This window comes from Pteronotus mesoamericanus, unplaced genomic scaffold (assembly GCF_021234165.1).
Source record: "Pteronotus mesoamericanus isolate MK-2021 breed Mesoamerican mustached bat unplaced genomic scaffold, CSHL_Meso_final contig_68, whole genome shotgun sequence".
Classification (NCBI taxonomy): Eukaryota; Metazoa; Chordata; class Mammalia; order Chiroptera; family Mormoopidae; genus Pteronotus; species Pteronotus mesoamericanus.
In genome coordinates, this window is record NW_026555234.1 from 29,120,712 (window position 1) to 29,138,575 (window position 17,864).

The window sequence follows — 17,864 nt, forward strand, 5'->3', positions numbered from 1 at the left end:
CCAGGTGGCTTAAAACAGTAAATTTTTTTTCTCTCAGATTTCTGAAAGGCAGAGGTTTGAAACCAAAGTGTTGGCAGGGAAGGGCTCCCTCGGACAGCTCTAAGGGAGAATCCATTCCTTGGCTTGTGGCTACATAACTCCAAGCTTGGTTTTCATGTTCACATGACTTACTCCTCCTCTTACTACTGTCTCTTCCATGCATGTCATTTATAAGGACATTTGTCACTGACTTTAGGGATCACCTGAATAATCCAGAATGATTTATAGATCTTTAACTTATCTGTACCTGCACTGTACTTTTTTCAGATAAGTTTACATTTACAAGTCCTGGGAATTAAGACAAGGACATATTTCCTTTGGAGGCCACCATTCAGCCCCTTATAGGAGTATGGTATAGTAGAGTATGTACAGCCTTTGAGGTGGGCATACCTGAACTTAAAACCCAGCTAGACATCTACTACCAGACCTTTAAATCTCTCTCAACCTGTCTTTGTACCACTATATCTACTTTTATGTATTGCCAAGAATACATAAAAGCAGGGGTATACAATGCAATATGTGCAATAATGTATAGAAAGTAAATAGCAAAATATCTGGTCCATTGTAAATGCTCAAGAAATATTCCCATTCCCCCTCATTTTCTAAGCACCTCACTGAGGCAACTTAACTAGTCCGAAGTTCTCTTCTGAATTCCAGTTGTAACTTTTACAGTATTTCATTGGCTATTTCTCTTGTCAAAGTCTTCTCAGGAATTCTATCACCATGGAACCCCATAATCAAATGTATTAAATAATATACTCACAACTAAATACAACAAAAGTCCTTTAGAAATTATAAAGAAGCTTCTCTTCTTAAGAGTTTGAACTCTTTTATTTTTTAGATATATTGAGAGAGTTACAAATAAAGGGGATTGGTTATTTTTCTTTGGTATTGCTTGTGGGAGGAATTAAATGGATCTTAAATAACCACTGTGTTTTCTGTGATGTATAAAAAAATAGTTTCTATGAAGTACCAGGGATGCTTCCCTGAATTTCTTATTTTGACAATGCCAAAAATCTCACAAGATAGGTTATACTTAGAGCAAAATTAAATGACTATTACTAAAGACATTAATTTATGAAAAGACTAATTAATGAAAATAAAGGAGCATAATCTAGAATTTTTAGACATATAGTACTTCAAAAAATCCTTATTTATATGCCAAATCAATTAACACAAGCTTTGGCAGGAGAGGCATTCAGAGTTTCATACCTAGAAATAAAATAAGATTGTTTTTCGTATTGTATACTGCTCTTCAAAAATTATATGCGTTACCAAGAAATCATGCTTAGCATTGTTTGATCGATTTATTCATCAACGCAAACATCCAAGATAGTTGATGAATACTTATTATATTCTGGACATTGTGCATAACATGGGGAAAAATCATAAACACTGCCTTCTGCCATCCTGTAAGGCAGAGTCTAGGAAGGGGTACAGATAACTAAACAAATGTAGTGTGGTTTGCCAAGTTTAATACCAAGGCATAGATGTAGCATAGAAGAGGGAGGAGGTAGGTCTCCTAAGGATCCAATGCTTAGCAGAATGCTTGGCAAATAGTAACCACTCAAAAAATAGTTGGTAGATAAATAAGGGATTGCCTTGGGATAAGTTTCAAAAAGTAGACCTGTCCAAATCAAAAATATAAAGATCCTAAGCTAGGCACTTTTAAGTTGTAAAGAGAATAATCAAGTTCCTATTATCTGAGTTGATAATACATGGAGGAGTCTCAGCAACCACAAAGCTAGGCTTCACTGAGAAATAGGACTGAGCAACTTGTTGTCTTTGCTTTTCCTGTAAACACATCTGACTCCCCTGCTTTCACCAACAAATCTTGATGGTCCTTTTTTCCTATATACTGCTTCTTTTCTGTGTGTCCCTTTGTTTTTCCTCCATGATACTGTGTCCCTTTCTGTGTGGCTTTATGTTTAACTTCACAACAAAGACTCTATTCAGTACAGAGAAAACATAATGTACAGAGCAAATATTCAAAGACAATTTATAGCCTACTGCCCATCTTTATAGGTTCTTTCTTTGAATCATAGAATTGTGATTACCTATGGGAAGTCATTTGGCCAGAGTATAGTCAAATACGTATAGAAAATAACTGTGGACGTGGCATGCCTTCAGAGGACTATTTCATGTGCAGTACAACAATCACAAAGGGAATATCTGTGATACTGTAAGAACAATTGAAATAAAGCAGCCTCTTGGGGTATTCTTACTAGTACTTGCAGTAGTAATAATAAATATTTGGTGAATATGTAATTGTATAGTAAGTGTTGTGCTAAGCCTTTTTTACACTATCTCAATGAACTCCAATCTAACAGTGAGAAAACTGGACCTCAGAAATGACTTTGTTACAGCACTAGTAAAAGAAAGAGCTAGGATTGAATTCAGTTCTAGTTGACTCCAAATCCTATACTCTAGTTGTGATACTACATGACTACAGTTTCTGAAAATGCAGCTCCACACTGGATTTTAGGGGAACTATCACAAATACCAGCACCTTGTGCTTAACCCAGAAACAGAGTGCTCATATATACTGCATAGAGAGAAGACCAGCCTATGTGCTCATGACTGGTCTGCCTTGTTATGAACAATAAGAACCCCAAGACCGTCAGTTGGCTGTTTACCTGGCCATGGTGAGAATGATCTATTCAGTTCATATCAACACATTTAAATCTACTTAACACCTATTGGTGCCTATGTTCTAGATATTGTGGGCATGAAAAGATGAATGAGTCATGGACCATGGTCTCAAAAATATAGCTCAATTATGACCATACCAAGTGGAATGGGTAAATGTTATAGTAGAGACATTAACAAAGTAACAAAGGCCAAAGTAAAGGGCAGATTAATTTGACTTGAATAGGGGATTTGGAAGGTCTTTGAGGAAACCAGAATTAACTTGGGCCTTATAGTAGGTAAGATTTTTACTTTCAAAGAGAAGAAAATACAACTGAAGACAGAGATATGAAAAACTACAAGCATTTTAAGGTCACAATAGGTAGCCCTTTGTGTCTACATCAGGGTACACCTAAGTGGGCATGTAGGTAAGGGGAAAAAGCAGTTAGAAAAGTATGGCAAGAAGATTAGTGAGAACCTTGCTTGTCAAAGAGGAGTCTGGACCTCTCTTTTTTTGAGGTATGGCTATTGCAAAAAATTTTACTCTGCCAAATGGATCTTCCCTGAAATATAAATCAGGAAACCACACAAATGTTGCCCACAGTTACTCCACACTAAACTATAGCATCATTTGCATTCATGTGCAGTTGCAGCGTGGCAAGCCAGCATGTATTTTTAACCTCTCTGCTGAAAATTGAGGCTCATGATGGCTGTCCAGGATGTCCTCTTCAAAATTTTAAATATGAAGAACACTGATTACATCCATACATGCACACACTTACACCCAATAAAGGGGATGGATTGAGAGAGAGACAGATTATGATGTGAGAACAGAAAAAATTTTTATTGATTTATCTTTCATCCTGTGGAAGAAATGAGCATAATGTAGCATGTCTATTTATAGATCTCTAAAAATGATTTCTAGTCAGGTAATATCGCAAAATCAGGGAATGCATATGTAACATAATGAATATTTTAATGTGATGGGAACTTCAGATCCTCCTGAAACTAAGGTATTTCAGCAGCAACATCAGAAGAGGACTGGCTCCAAAGGGCTGAAATTTGTTACCATGGCAACTCCCAGGCTGACTCATTCATAGAGGACTCCTTAAACTTGTGACATGAGAGAAATTGCTGGAGGATTTTTAACACTGTACCAAAATACACATTGCTCCAAGCAGATGAGAAAATACATCAGCATAGCCCTTTTTCTCTTCCTAAAGCTCTCTCTGATGTTTTTATAGAAGACCCTTCCTACCCTTCAGTATTTCCCATGCTCAGGATGGGGAAATAGCTCCAGACGAAGGGTGAAAAATTGGGGGGAACTCAAGATGCTCCTAGGAAATAAAATTCTGCACTATTCTTGAAGATAGCACTGTAGTGGCCATTCTACTTGCTGATCCTTGATTTTTCCTCACGTCTGATTTGAGGATTTTTATTTTCAATATGCTTTGGAGTTACATGTTTTAAAAGTAAGTGTGCAAAGACAAAAGTAAGTTGGAGGGGCAGGAAAAAATACTGTACCAGAAAGTAAAAATAATAGAAATCACTTTCTCTTTCTCAATCCCCCCCTTTTCCTCTTTTAGTATTCATAAAAATGTGTCTTTAGAGGTGTCACTAGGACAATTTTAGGCCTACATTCCTTTTGTTGCAGTGGAAAAAGAGTACAAAAGGAAACTGATAAAATAGAAAATTACATAAAAGGAGACAGGAACGGATCTTATAGGACTAATGAACACATAGGTGTTGCTCATTTAAGGATTTGAAGAACACTTAGGGGATACTCAGGTCCCTGTTCATCAAATTATGATCTCGAAATTAATAGCATAACACTCTCCTTGGAAGCACCTATCAAAAATACAGATTTCAGAACTGTTTCCCTCAGAATCATATTTAGTAGCCCAAGTATCCTGGTGGTAATTATGTGCATTGAGTGGGAGAATCATTGACATAACTATCCTGCTTATTTTACCATTGAAAGAGCTTCCTGTCTAGAAGTTTGCTTTGCCAAAGATCATCCATATTTTTAAAATCCACTTCTCTGAGTACTCAGGTTATACTCATTAACACAAGTTTACCATATGAATTTTTTAAAAGGGATTCATTTAGAAAAAAAATTAAATGATATAAAACTTAGAATATGACTAACTTAATACATTTTAAGTATCCTTAAAAGAAATGTGCTGGAATGTGACTCCACAATTTAATTAGAAATTTGTCTGGCTAGGTTGTACATTATTCAAGGCAGTTTCTTTTTTTCTCGTCCATTTTTTTGTAGCTGATGCCTAACTTTGAAACATCCACCCACCACCCTTAGTGGGTGGTTGGGGCCCACTAAAAGAAAATAATATAGTTTAAGAAGTGAGTCTTACTTGCCATTTATATCTTGCACTTTACATGAGACAGCAATTTTCTCAGCTAAAGATTGGAATTTTGTTACTATGCATTGTGGGGGTTATCTATAGATTTTGATACTTACACTATTCATCCTAAGCACTATTCTATCCCTTGAGTGATAACAGATGAAATGCCCTGTATTCACACACTTTGGTTCTTAACAAGTGAAATAAGAAAGACTGATATATGCTAAGCTTCTGTCCTAGGCCCTTGTCTTGCCTTAATCTATAAATTAGCTTTGATAATTTTACATAATCTAGAAGCCACTCTGTAGATGAGGACTCATTAATCTGTGCTCCTGATCTCTCTGTTCTCTTATATCAGCTACAGTATTTATATGTCTACTCCAAACATGTCAAATTACTATCCAAACCAATTCATCAACTTTTTCCTAAATTTTGGTGCTTTTCCAGCATTTGCATTCCTTTCTGCATCACCTGTCTCTAAAGCAACCAATTTAAGTCTATTCTCTTTCCTTGCAATGTTCTATCTCTATTTTTTCTTCATATGACTCCTCCTGTGTCCTTATACAGAGTCATAGTATGTTTCACCTCTGCTATTATTTCAAATTGTTTTTTAAATGGGCTTACTGCCTGGTGATTTTCCCTGCACCCTAGTCCATTCATTGATTCATTCAACAAGCAGTTTCTTGGACACCCACTAGACTGCAGGCCCTGTTCTCAGCACTGAAAAATCACAGTATAGATATATTACCATGTAGGTCGCAGTCTAGTGGAGGAAACAGAAGAACACCCAGCCAATTTCCTTAACAGTGATGCAGGCTACAGTGAGAAGGTGCTGTGAGAGCATAAGAGGAGCCAAACCCAGACTTTCTAACTTCTGACTAGGGAAAAAAGTTACAATTTGGCTTTCAATCTGAGGTCTGTATCAGTAGAGGGTAACCAGGCCAAAGCGCAAGAGGGGAGGAATGAGTTTTCTAGACCAAAAAAACTTCCTAGCAAGAGAAAACACCTTGTGTTTGAGTAACTGAGACCAGGGTCGCTCTATGACAGAGTAAAAATGGAATCATGTAAGAAGTTCAGCTGCAGTGACAGGAACAGAGAAAGCTCATTACTTGCCTTTAGAGAATTCGTATTTTTATCCTCATAACATTGAGGAGCCATTGAAAGTTGAACATTGGAGACAACATAATCATAATGCAATTTAAAAAATTGAAATACCACTTTACCTGCAACAAAAAAGAAAATGAATTACAGACAAAGAAGACTGAAAGCAGAAGGCTAGTTAGGGGACTATTGCAGGAAATCAGGTGAAAAATGATAAAAGCCAAACGATTACAGCAACTGTAAACAGAATAAAGAGATATGTTTATAAAATAGTAACTCCAGGTTTTATTGATTTATTTAACGTGAAAAGTAAAGAGAAAAGAGTCGAAAAGAAACCTAGTTTCTGAGTGGATCAATAGGGTAGATGATTGTACCAATCATTGAGAATGGGGGTGGAAATGGAGAAGGCGACGTAAGGGTCGGTGGTCATCATTCTATTTTGGGTCATGGATAGTTCCTTCTTTGAGCATCCCCTCACCTTGGTGTTAGAGGCATGGAAGTAGAGTATAGTAGCCCCTACCCTCAACCAGTTTATGCTCCCCCACTTCTAGAGTGTTAGGCAAAACAAACACAAACCAATTTAAGAGATCCCTAACCTGTAAGGACATGCCCAGTTTGCTTTTCAGCTTACTGTCACTTAGAAGTAATTTCTAGCAAGGGAACTATGTTGCTACAACCCAAGATTAAGGAGGATTTTACTTGGAAGTGGTAAAATATTTTGAGTGTGAAAGCCATTTTACCAACAGAAAATTATTCTCCTTTCTGTACTCCTCAAGGGTTATTATGAAACAAAAATGTTGTCTTTCCCTCAGCTAATATCTGAAGAATTGTCCAAGGCAGTGATGAAAAAGTGATTGTATTTGGCGTTCCATGGAGTTGCTGTGGCACACAGATAAGAGCAGGACCATGACCTTCATTGCCATTACCAGCAGATGAAGGGGAGTTCATGGAAAACATCAGAGAGTACTGAAAGTCTACATTAGAACCACATGCTAATGATCAATTGGCATCCAAAAAAAAAAAAAAAGGAAGAAAAAGCAGAAGTCAGTATTAAGCAAGAGAAAAAGGTTTTCATCCTAGGATGAAACCTTTTGTGCTTGTAATGCATGCTTCAACCATTGCTTGTTATGTGACACAGTAGGAAGAACTAGGAATTTAAAGTAAGAGAGAGTTGGGTTCAAAATACAATTCTGACATTTTCCAGAAGAGCTGCTTTAGGTATCCCTAAACCTGAGAGTCTCACCTGTAAAAAAGGAATATGAATTTCAACTTCATAGAGTTCTTGTAAGATTTAAATAATATCTAGAAAACACCTAACAGAGTACTGGTCATGTATTTTCACATTCAGTAACAGGCAGTTTTTATTAAACTTTATAACTTAGCTAAAGAAAATAAAAATATGTTATGCACTGCATTGTTCTTTAACATGCATTAAGCTACTTTATTTTCCTTATTTATTAAATTATAATTTCACAGTTCTTTGAAACTATTAATATGTTATTTCAATTCATTAGAGCAGACTTGTTGATAGTTTTCCTGCCTGTCACGCACATAAGGAGATTGATTTTCAGACTAGTTGTCAAATTTGCTCCAAGATCACAGAACTAATGAACAATGACTCTTGAACAGGATTCCAGCTCTCTATTCTAGCCAAGAACTACTAGTTAGTTCAGTTTGTGTCAGCATGGTGTCAGTGTGGAGGTTTTATTCCTGGTTGGGTCCAGTCTGTGTCCACATAGATATGCATGTTTAGTATAGGGCCAAGGATGACTGTGAAGCTACATGAGAAGGAAACTAACTTTATCAAAATTATTAGCGTTAGAATTTATAAACAATTTTTTACACTGTCAAAGAAATTCCTAGAGTTTGTTTTTTCCCTCTTCATCTCTCATTACATGGCATAATGTTGCCAAGATCTTTGTCGGCAGCGAAGTCTGCCAAGTCACTTTTTAGCCAGATCCAATCAAAGACCAACAGAAGTCTTAGCAGATGCTCACTGAGTTTGAGCCCCTAGAGATAGTCAATATGGATATTTATGTGGTTCTTTGGTTCTGTAAACCTAACTTTAAGTCTTCACGCTTTCTCTAAAATTGAATTTAGTTAAATATTTAGAAAATGATGTACCAAAGGAGCAGCTTATGGTTTTATTTTTATTTACTTTAGCAAGTTATCATATTAAGCTCCCGAACATACTAGGCAAAAGATGCAATAAACACCAGTATTTGTGATTTATCTATTAAAAGACAGAGATTTATTGCAGCATTATTTATAGTTGTAAAGATTTTGAAATAACTTCAATGAACATTAATAGAATTATGATTAATGTCCATGTTATATATAGTATCCTTGTAGCCATTAAATGAAATGAGCTACATCTACCAATTGATTTGGACAAATTTCTGTGCTGAGCCATTAAGGAAAGAAAAAATCTCAGAACTGAATATAATGCTATTTTTTAAAAGCAATGACAAAAGCTTCATCTATCTGTTTATATATTCCTAGATAATTGTATGAGTGTAAGCATACATACAAAATGTTGTCACCAAATTACTAATTGGCTAGTGAATGAAAATAAGATGGAGAAAGAGAGGTTGGTAAGCAATACCCAAATAAACAAACAGATGAATAAATAAATAGCTATGGAAAAAAGGTAATAAATGCTCATAATAAAAATAAGTAGTATATATAGAATACTTGTTTTTTAAGTAGGTAGAAAGAAAAGGTAGCCACCAAAATTTTAGTAAGTGAACATGATAAAGTTGACATTTGGACATGATAATTTACTACTCATTCTATTTTGAAAGTTCCTCAGGGACTCCAAGAGATCATTACCCATAGTCTCTTTAGAATGATAATTTGATGGAAATTCATCTCCCCCTTAGAAAATCTGAAAATAAGAAGGGGAAAGGTCTAGTCAAGGAGCATGTATAAAGGACCCATCGTAATAGACAACAGGGTATGGACTGACTGAGGGAGCGGGGTGGGAGGAGGTGCGCAGGGCAGAGCAATGGGGGAAATATTGGAACACCTGTAATTAACAATTGAAAAAAAAGATTCCTGAGAGTGACCTAAGGATATTTTCCTGGGAAGGTGTTTAAAAGCTCTAAAAGATTTAAGAAATACTTGATTACTGAGAGAGATATCACTGCATCTAAGAATCTCTCCTTTCCCACCTTATTATTTTTTCTTTTTTTTTTTTTTTGCACTTTGTTATTCTTGTTCAGATACAGTTGTGCCCATTTTCTCCTTATTACTCTCCCCCACCTTACCCACCCCACATTCAATCCTCCCCCCTGTTGTCTCTGTCCATGGGTCCTTGATACCTGTTCCTTGATGACCTTTCCCTTTCTTTGCCCCCTTACCTATGCCCCTCATTCCCTCTGGTGTCTGTCAGTTTGGTCTTTATTTTTACCCTATTCATTTTTTGGTTAAAGAGTTTATTTATTTGTTTTTAGAGACAGGGGAATGGAGGGAGAAAGAGAGGGAGAGAAACATCAATGTGCAATTGCCTCTCACGTGCCCCCTACCTGGGACCTGGCCTGAATTGGGAATCGAACCAGAGACCCTTTGGTTTGCAGGCCAGCACTCAATCCTCTGAGCCACACCAGCCAGGGCTCCACCTTATTAATTTTAAGTTAAGAATTCCTAAGATCTCATTCTCTTCCAACAGAACAGTGCCAGACCTAAAATCTTTGCTATTGACTGCTCCATTTTAAACTCTATACACATTGCAAGATCACCAATCACAAGAGAAAATTACCTTCTCTTCAAGGGAAAATGATGACAATTTTTTTTATCTCTTCTAAATAGTGCATGTGTGTTTTGATAGAATCTTGGTTTAATTCTGATTCTCTTATTCTATCACAACTTAACTCGCTTTATAGTTTGGCTTTCTCAAGTTTCCATGTACACCATATGCTTGTTACCATTCTAGTCATATATACATAGTCCAGCTCAGGATGGTCAGGCTAAACCAACACATTCTGAATATTTCACTCGATCCTCCATGTAGCGGATTTTATTTCTGCTTTCATTTAGATATTGGGGAAAATGGAAACACTTTTTATGTACCTCTGGAACTAAGGAAATTTGAAAAATCTAGTGTGTCATATGTAATTAATTATGTTGTTTAAAATGTCAGTGAGGTTTATGAATCATCTTCCTGATGAATTAGTCATCAATCTAATAATTTATTGGTAGTTTTAAATATTGACTAACTTTTAAATGAGCTTAAAAGTTTCACTGAATAGAGATCCATTTTTAAAGCTTTAGTATAAATAGACTTATACTTCCAAAGTGTTGTGACTATCAATGAAATTTCATTTGATATAATTCAAAATATGTCTATTAATTTATTGTCAAAAATCACTGTTAATTCATTTATAAAAAGTTTGCTTTTAATGATGTGTGTTTTACCATCTCCTAGAAATTTATCAATTTCCTATATTAGTGGGAATTATAAACTCATTAACCCTGAGTGGTTAGAGAATGGAAATTTTGGGTTATTAATTATTTCAGTTAACTGAAAGTCCCTATATATGTTTCCTAAAGGTGACCAATTTTTTGGAATTTCAGAGTTTGCACTAGCATGCTTAGTGCTGATAGCAAGTGCTCCCAAGCACACAGCACTTCTTAATTCACATTCAGCTAACATGTTTGAGTACCTACTATTTACTGTGCACTATTCTAGGGCCTAAAAATATAAACTTTTGCCCTTAGGGAGCTCAAAACCTAGTGAGACTAAGAAATAACTATAAAATAAGCACTACAATCAAAGTAGAAGAGTGTTGCAGAAACTCAAAAGAGTAAATGACTAATCTTAGAATCAAATTTCCAGGGGTTCTGTCCCCTTCTCACCTTGTACTGTCTCCCTGGTGAGCTATTCCACTTCCAGGGCTTCATCTATTATGGTGACTCACATAGCTGTGTTTCTCTCTGAGTCCTATTCGGCCCATGAGGACTTACTTGACACCTCTATGTGCAAATGCCACAGACATCCACAACACAAACCAGCCCAAAGACATTAGTCATCCTCAGCTCCAAATGTTTAATTCTTATCGTTATCTACCTACTCACTTATGCCAGAAACCAGGCAGTCATCCTTTATGCTCCCTTCTAGCCTCCCAATCAGAAGGTCACCAAATTCTGCCCTAAGCATTTCACATCTTTTTCCCTCTTCTTCACTGCTCCCTCAGTGCTGTGTTAAGTCAACTCTGGCTCATTTATCTATATGCAGGTTAATGCCAGAGCTTGTTAAACTGACATTCTCCTGCTCAGTAGACTTGGCTCCTTGAGTAAGCAGCTGCTAATAAAGAAAAGTGGAATGTCTCTGATTTCTGTCTGTGAATCAGAGGGAATTTCATGCAGGGATCTGGTTACACAGGTGATGGATGAGCTAAGAAGCCTGCAGAGGATAGCGGGACAGCTTGGAAACGAGCAGGGCCGAGTCTCACCCACTGGCCTTTGAGTTTCTTCAGGAAGACAGAGGAAATGTATTATTCAGCTTTTTGTCCTCAGCATCTGATGTAATACAGTTCTTTCAACACAGGGGTAGGCAAAAAGTAGACTAATAACAATAAGTGATACAATAATTAAAAAATAAATAAAAATAGAAGAACAATCTCGCGTTTTATGCACTTACAGCTATAAACCTACTTTTGCCCATCCCTGTAAACAATCATTAAATATTGACAAAATGAATTAGTCACTCTAATAACCTAAGATCTTTCCGATTCAGATGTTTCTAGGAAACTGTCTCTGCTCCAGGCCCAACATTTCAATATTTCTTACCATGGAAACAACTTTAATTATTTGAGAATCTGATTATTTAGATTCTAGAATATAAGACATTTAAACAGTTACTGAATGAAATAAAAACTTATCACATCTATTTTGAGAAATTAGATTCATTGTATAGAAAATGCTTTTATGTTTTTAAAGAAAACAAATCTTTACAGCTTCTAAAGTCGATATAAAATTACAAACGCTGAACTTCTTATATTGGTGTAGTCTTTGCTTCATCTAGTTGGACTCTCTTGTAAGGTCATTACTTCAGAATACAAGTACATAATTCAGGTGTCATGTAAATATTGTATATGTTTCATATATTACAGTGGGTCCATGTGATTTCCTTAGGTGACTCTCATTTTGTATAGGCCCATGACTATCAATGTTTCTGTTTGCCAACAAGGTCGATTAATTACAAAATTGTTTGGAACACAACACAAGATGGACAAAATATCTGACCACATAGATGGATGAACCAAATGGGGCTATTTAGGATGAGACAAAGGTAAAAGCAATTATGTCCTCCGAGGCATAGCACAAAGCTACAGTTGGTGAAAAAAAGTCAGTAACAAATAGGAACATGGGCTTTGGCAACAAGTAGATTGCCTATATTTTAAAGATATAACAAAACATGGCTAAAAAGTAAGCACAACAAATATACAATATAAACAGTTAACATAATATTACATGATGCTAAGATAAAAGTTTAGAAATTAACAACAAATCTAGAGATACATGGATGAATTTCTGTTGCAGATGTATATAACAGTGACAGTGATATGCAAAATATTAATTTAAACTAGAGGTTCCATTAGAAACAGATGTTGTGTGGTTCATTTTAACTGCAACTTATATTGCTTTATTTATCAGGCTATTCTTTACTATTCTTGTTTTCATGAGATGCAAATTGTATGGATTTTTTTCTATCCTTACAGGAGGTATTACTTGTTGGCAACACATATATTTAGTCTTCAGTTTACTTTTCTTGGTAATTGTCATTGTGTTTGATAAGGAATTGTCTTGACAGAAGCAAATGTTTTCCTTCTCTCTCCTTGCTCTATGGTTAATAAAGCCAATATATCTTCCCTAGCCTTTTTTATTCAGTTATTTAATATCTCTGGATCTCAGATTTCTCATAACACCTTTTTTTTTTTATAAATCAGAAGATGGGCAAGATGACTGCTTTTCCTGGGTTTCCTTAACATGTGTAATTATTGCTTAATGAAATTCTGATATGGATGTTGATCAATGTCATTAATATGGTTTTTTTCTGATTAGAGGAAATAAAGATAGAATAAACTTAGCACAAGGAAAGTGGAGTTTGTCATAATGAGACAAAAAAGCTCATAAGGGGCTGAAGTATTGAACAAGTCCAGACCTCACAAGAAATAGAAAAAAAGAAGCAGAAAGTCTTCATGAAGTTGGTTGTTCATTCTATAACAGGCCAGGCTCTTCCTCTTACGGATATTTTCTGCACCTTTCTTTATTTTCTTTCTTCCTTTACAGACTGGTTTCTTTTTATTCGTAACCTCACAATAGCAGTACAGACCTAGTTAATACCATGGCCTTTGTACTTGGCCCTACATTTCTTATCTCAGATCCTTCATCCAATAGAAAATTTCTGGGAGAGGACTCTGATTGGTCCATCTCATCTTTTTGAGCCAGGTATAAGTTTATTGCCTGCCTGTGAATCAGATGCTCATAAATCAGACATCTACTCTCCATTCTCAAGTTGGGATGGGGGCAGCATTATGTGATGTAGAACGTGGCCTTTCTCAGTCAGCAGGGACCATAGACAGGGCAGTTTCCATCACAGAAGGGATTGTAGAAGTGGTAGGCAATGATGCGCAGTTTTATTACACTCAGCCTTTGGGGAAAGCAGCCTCAGCTTTGGAAACAGCAGGTCTCAAGTTCAAGTAAGCTGGCATAAATATATCTCAGGAAAGAGGGGTTTGTATTTGGGACCCCATAAAATATATATTCAAATTGATGAAAAATAAAATGCAAATGTTTGCAAGAGCCCTTGTTATTTCTGTATGTATACAGACTGTTTTCATGAATAATTTAGAAAGGGGGGATCGCTCACATGATCCTTCTGAGCGGATGCAATATTGCAAGATGTTAACACAATATTTTGTCTCTTCACTAACAAATGAGTCTGAAATGTGCTGATCATGATAAGATAATGTGCTGATAAGAGACTCTCATTTTTCCAATCAATATAAAGTCTTCTTAGAGCTCATTCTGGTAAAACGCACGCCTCCATATATTTTGTATTTGGGACCCTATAAACACAGAACTCTTTATCCTTAATCTGATGCTAAGTAATTAATAGGTTTTTATCAAATGATTTCTTATAGGAAAGAAACAAATTATAAATGATCTAATGCCACCATTCACAAGGGTTCGGAGAATATAATTATATCTTGGGGTAGACATATTAATATACATACTTTTTATGAAGACAAATGATAAAGGATTTTGAAAACTTTTTACTGATACTAAAAAGAAAAAGTTTTATCTAAAACAGTGTTTTTTAACCTTGGCACTACTGACATTTTGAACCCAATAATTCTGTGCTGTGGGGGCTATGCAGTGCAGAGCATTATTGGGCGGGGCAATCCCTGGTCCCACAGATGTAGGCAGAACACCGCCACTACTGTTATTTGTAAAAACAAACTGTCTCCAGGCATTGCTGAATGTCCTCTGAGGGGCAAAGATGCCCTGAGTTTAAAGCTACTATGTAAAATAAATGTTATCTTTATTCTTCAAAAGAATCACTTTTATTTGTTATACATATTGTCTTATTTCTTTAAACATTTTTAGATTTTAAAAGTATGTCCTTTTGGAGCTCAATTGAGCATTACAATTTGCTATCATCTGTCTTGCTTTTCCTCAATGAATTAAATTTTCTCATGCCTGAATTAGCCTAACCAATTTCATTAGCAACCTCACACCCATTGATCCCATTCACTTGCCTCAGTGTCAAAGAATCCCCTAAGGCCCAGAGTTTCTAAATAGGTAACACTTCCTCTCAAGGAGTAGATTGCATACTTGAGAAAGCTGGTTGGACACTTGGAAGCTGGTCCGAATGATTTGGAAGCTGGAAGAAAAATGATTTTAGTGGTTTTGGTTAAAGTATTAATATTTTTTATTTCTTTCTGAAAAATTGTTTCTTCTTCCTGGAGTGCTTGCACTTTGGACTAATGAAGAATTAATTTATAATCTGTTGTATAAGAGGAAAAAATACAGCAATTTTAAGCCTTTCATTTCTATATAAAAATAGTATATACCAAAATGACATCATAGGCTTTATTATATTCACATGTCATTGTCCATATTCATATTAAGGTTTAGAGAGAAAGAATAAACTATTTAAGGCACAGCACATTGTTTCTCTGACATGTAAATCATAAATTCTATCATAGAGAATTTGCCTGTCTCACAAGGTTCTGAGAACAATTATGATAGTAGATATGAAGAGCTAAAAAAACCACAGAGCACAGGGCACTGTCAAAGAGAGATTATTACCATGCCTGTGGTATAGTGTAGATAGTATAAAAAGGAGGGGTTTCTGTGTTTTAGGTCTTTCCATAATGTTCATCATTATCTCCACAATTACCATTAACTTCAAAAATTTTTATTGAGATTATGAATTGCCGATGTCTATATTTCCATTTATCGTAAAATCAGGCGAGGTCCTAGATAAGAATAATAACCCTAGACATGCGTAAGAAGAGTTCTGTAGAGCACTTACCTCTCATCACCCGCTTTCAAATGTAACATGTTAGCATACATAAATTTTCACTGAATTACTTCTTTTTGAAAATAGGGTAGTTATTGCTTTAATTTAGAACCATGATGTGACTTTTAGTCAATATTTATTGACTAAACTCTGTCAAACTCTGCAAACAGAGTGAGCTCTGTTCAGCAAAGGCCTTACTACATGTGCATGGTTCTCTCTCCACAGAAAACAAAAACAGTTTCCAGAAAGAGAAGGGAAAAATCTACACACACCTACACACATCCCCCTACACACACTTAAATGTACTCAGAATTACTCGTGTTTGCATTATTCTCTTTTTTTCACTCTCCATTGTTTACTTACCACAAACTCATATTTTAATGATAGCATATATGATTAGTTTTATTTTTTCATTATAATTCTTTATACTTTACAGTAATAAGTATTTCCCCTGTTACACATTAAAATGGAGAATGTAAAGTAAGAGTCTTACTTCGTGGTCTCATTGTGATGAAACACTTTGTAGCACTTGTGAGATACTGGAAGCTTCTGAGTATTGAAACACGTATTCCATTGCTGATTGTGCTGATCCCTGTGGTAAAATTTACAATAACATGTCTTTGGCTAGTTATTAATTTTCTTACACTAGCTGAATTACAAACAAGAACCCAACACCAAAACTTACAACTTATCACAATTACTTATTTTCATGGTCAAAGAGGTCCTTCTGCACACAAGTTCTTTCATAAACAGCTCTTTAAAAATAGAAATGCTTATGAAAATGAATCTGTTCACTCCAAGTAATTTGTAAGTATGATCTAAATCCTTAAATAGCAATGAACAATTTTGAAGATAATATATTTGTTTAGCATATTACAGTTTCTAAAATACCTTCACCATAATTTTCTCAAGTAATGCTCACAATAAGCCAGTAAATTGCTATTATTTTTATTTTTAAATTGAGGCATTTGAGATACAAAGGCTTAAGTTAGTTGCTCATGGTTACACAGCTCTACAGTGGTAGATCTTAGAATCAAGGTATTTTGGAATCTAAGGCCCTGAATTTTTCTAATTCATTTCCTTCTGAAAAAACATGATGTTAAGAACTTGAAGAGGATACAGATGAGAATGGTAGCAATTTAAAAGAGAATTTTGTTCCAAGGAAGCTCTTAGGTTCTTTTTTTTTGTAATTAAAGGTAAGGTGGAAGGAGGTTTTAGACCTTTAAAAGGAATATTGCATGATTAATAGCAAATAGCAAATGTCCGTGTCATCGAACAAGAAAGAATGGCTTTGCATTACTGCAAGATGGTTTCTGACTAAACAGTATAAGCATTCTTAAATATAATGGTTAAAGGGCACTGGAACTCATTATCCAGAATGAATATTGCACTATCTTTTAGGATTTCTCAGAAATGCCTAGATGTCCATCCATAAAGTACAGTTTGCCCACAGGTAAGGCATGACGTGACGTGAGTCAATCATTCTCACCTGGGCTATGTAGAAGACATGTCACTATGTACAATAACGGCAGCACACAGACATTGCATTGGAGTTAAGTAGTGTCTTCTTAACTGCTACAATTCCTAGAGTCACTATTAACATGTACATGTCATTTAAAAGAAAAAAATGTACCTTCTATTTTTATTATATTGGGGCCCACATCTCAAAGACTTCATAATTTCATTGCTACCATTGATTTTTTTAATGGAAAATTGCCCTTTTTATCAATAGATCTCTTCAAAAACAGACAACTAAAGATCTAAGACAATCATTCCTCTCCTATTAGTTGATCCAGCTCAAAAATTAGTTTATTCAGCTCAAATTTTTCTGTCTCTCACTGCCAAGGAAACCTGGGAGAAAAGAAAAGTGCAAAGGGACATCCTTACTGTAACCTTTTATAGGAGGTGAGGAAACAAACTCAAGTGCGAACCCCACTCTGACCTCAAACAATTTCCTGATACAAAGAGAAATAAGGGTAAGAGAAGAACTGATGAGCAGTTCCACCACTGGTGTTCTCAGGCCAAATAAACATCTCCATCCAAATGTGCTTTATAAACTACCTTTTAGGACTCTTAGACAAGTTGTCGTTTGCTAGAAAGATTCAAATAATGGTACTGATAACATTCATAAAGCAAACAGCAGTATTCACTCAGAAGGCATTTACAGTTTGCCAACTCCTTCTCCTTTTAAGTGCATACCT

General features: G+C 35.6%; 1 protein-coding gene across 2 annotated transcripts in view; it reads left to right on the plus strand.

The window, feature by feature from the left end:
* The window catches only part of GABRB1 (gamma-aminobutyric acid type A receptor subunit beta1), a 340,668-nt gene that overhangs the window by 110,065 nt on the left and 212,739 nt on the right, over window positions 1-17,864 (plus strand). The gene's annotated exons all lie outside the window — the stretch shown is intronic.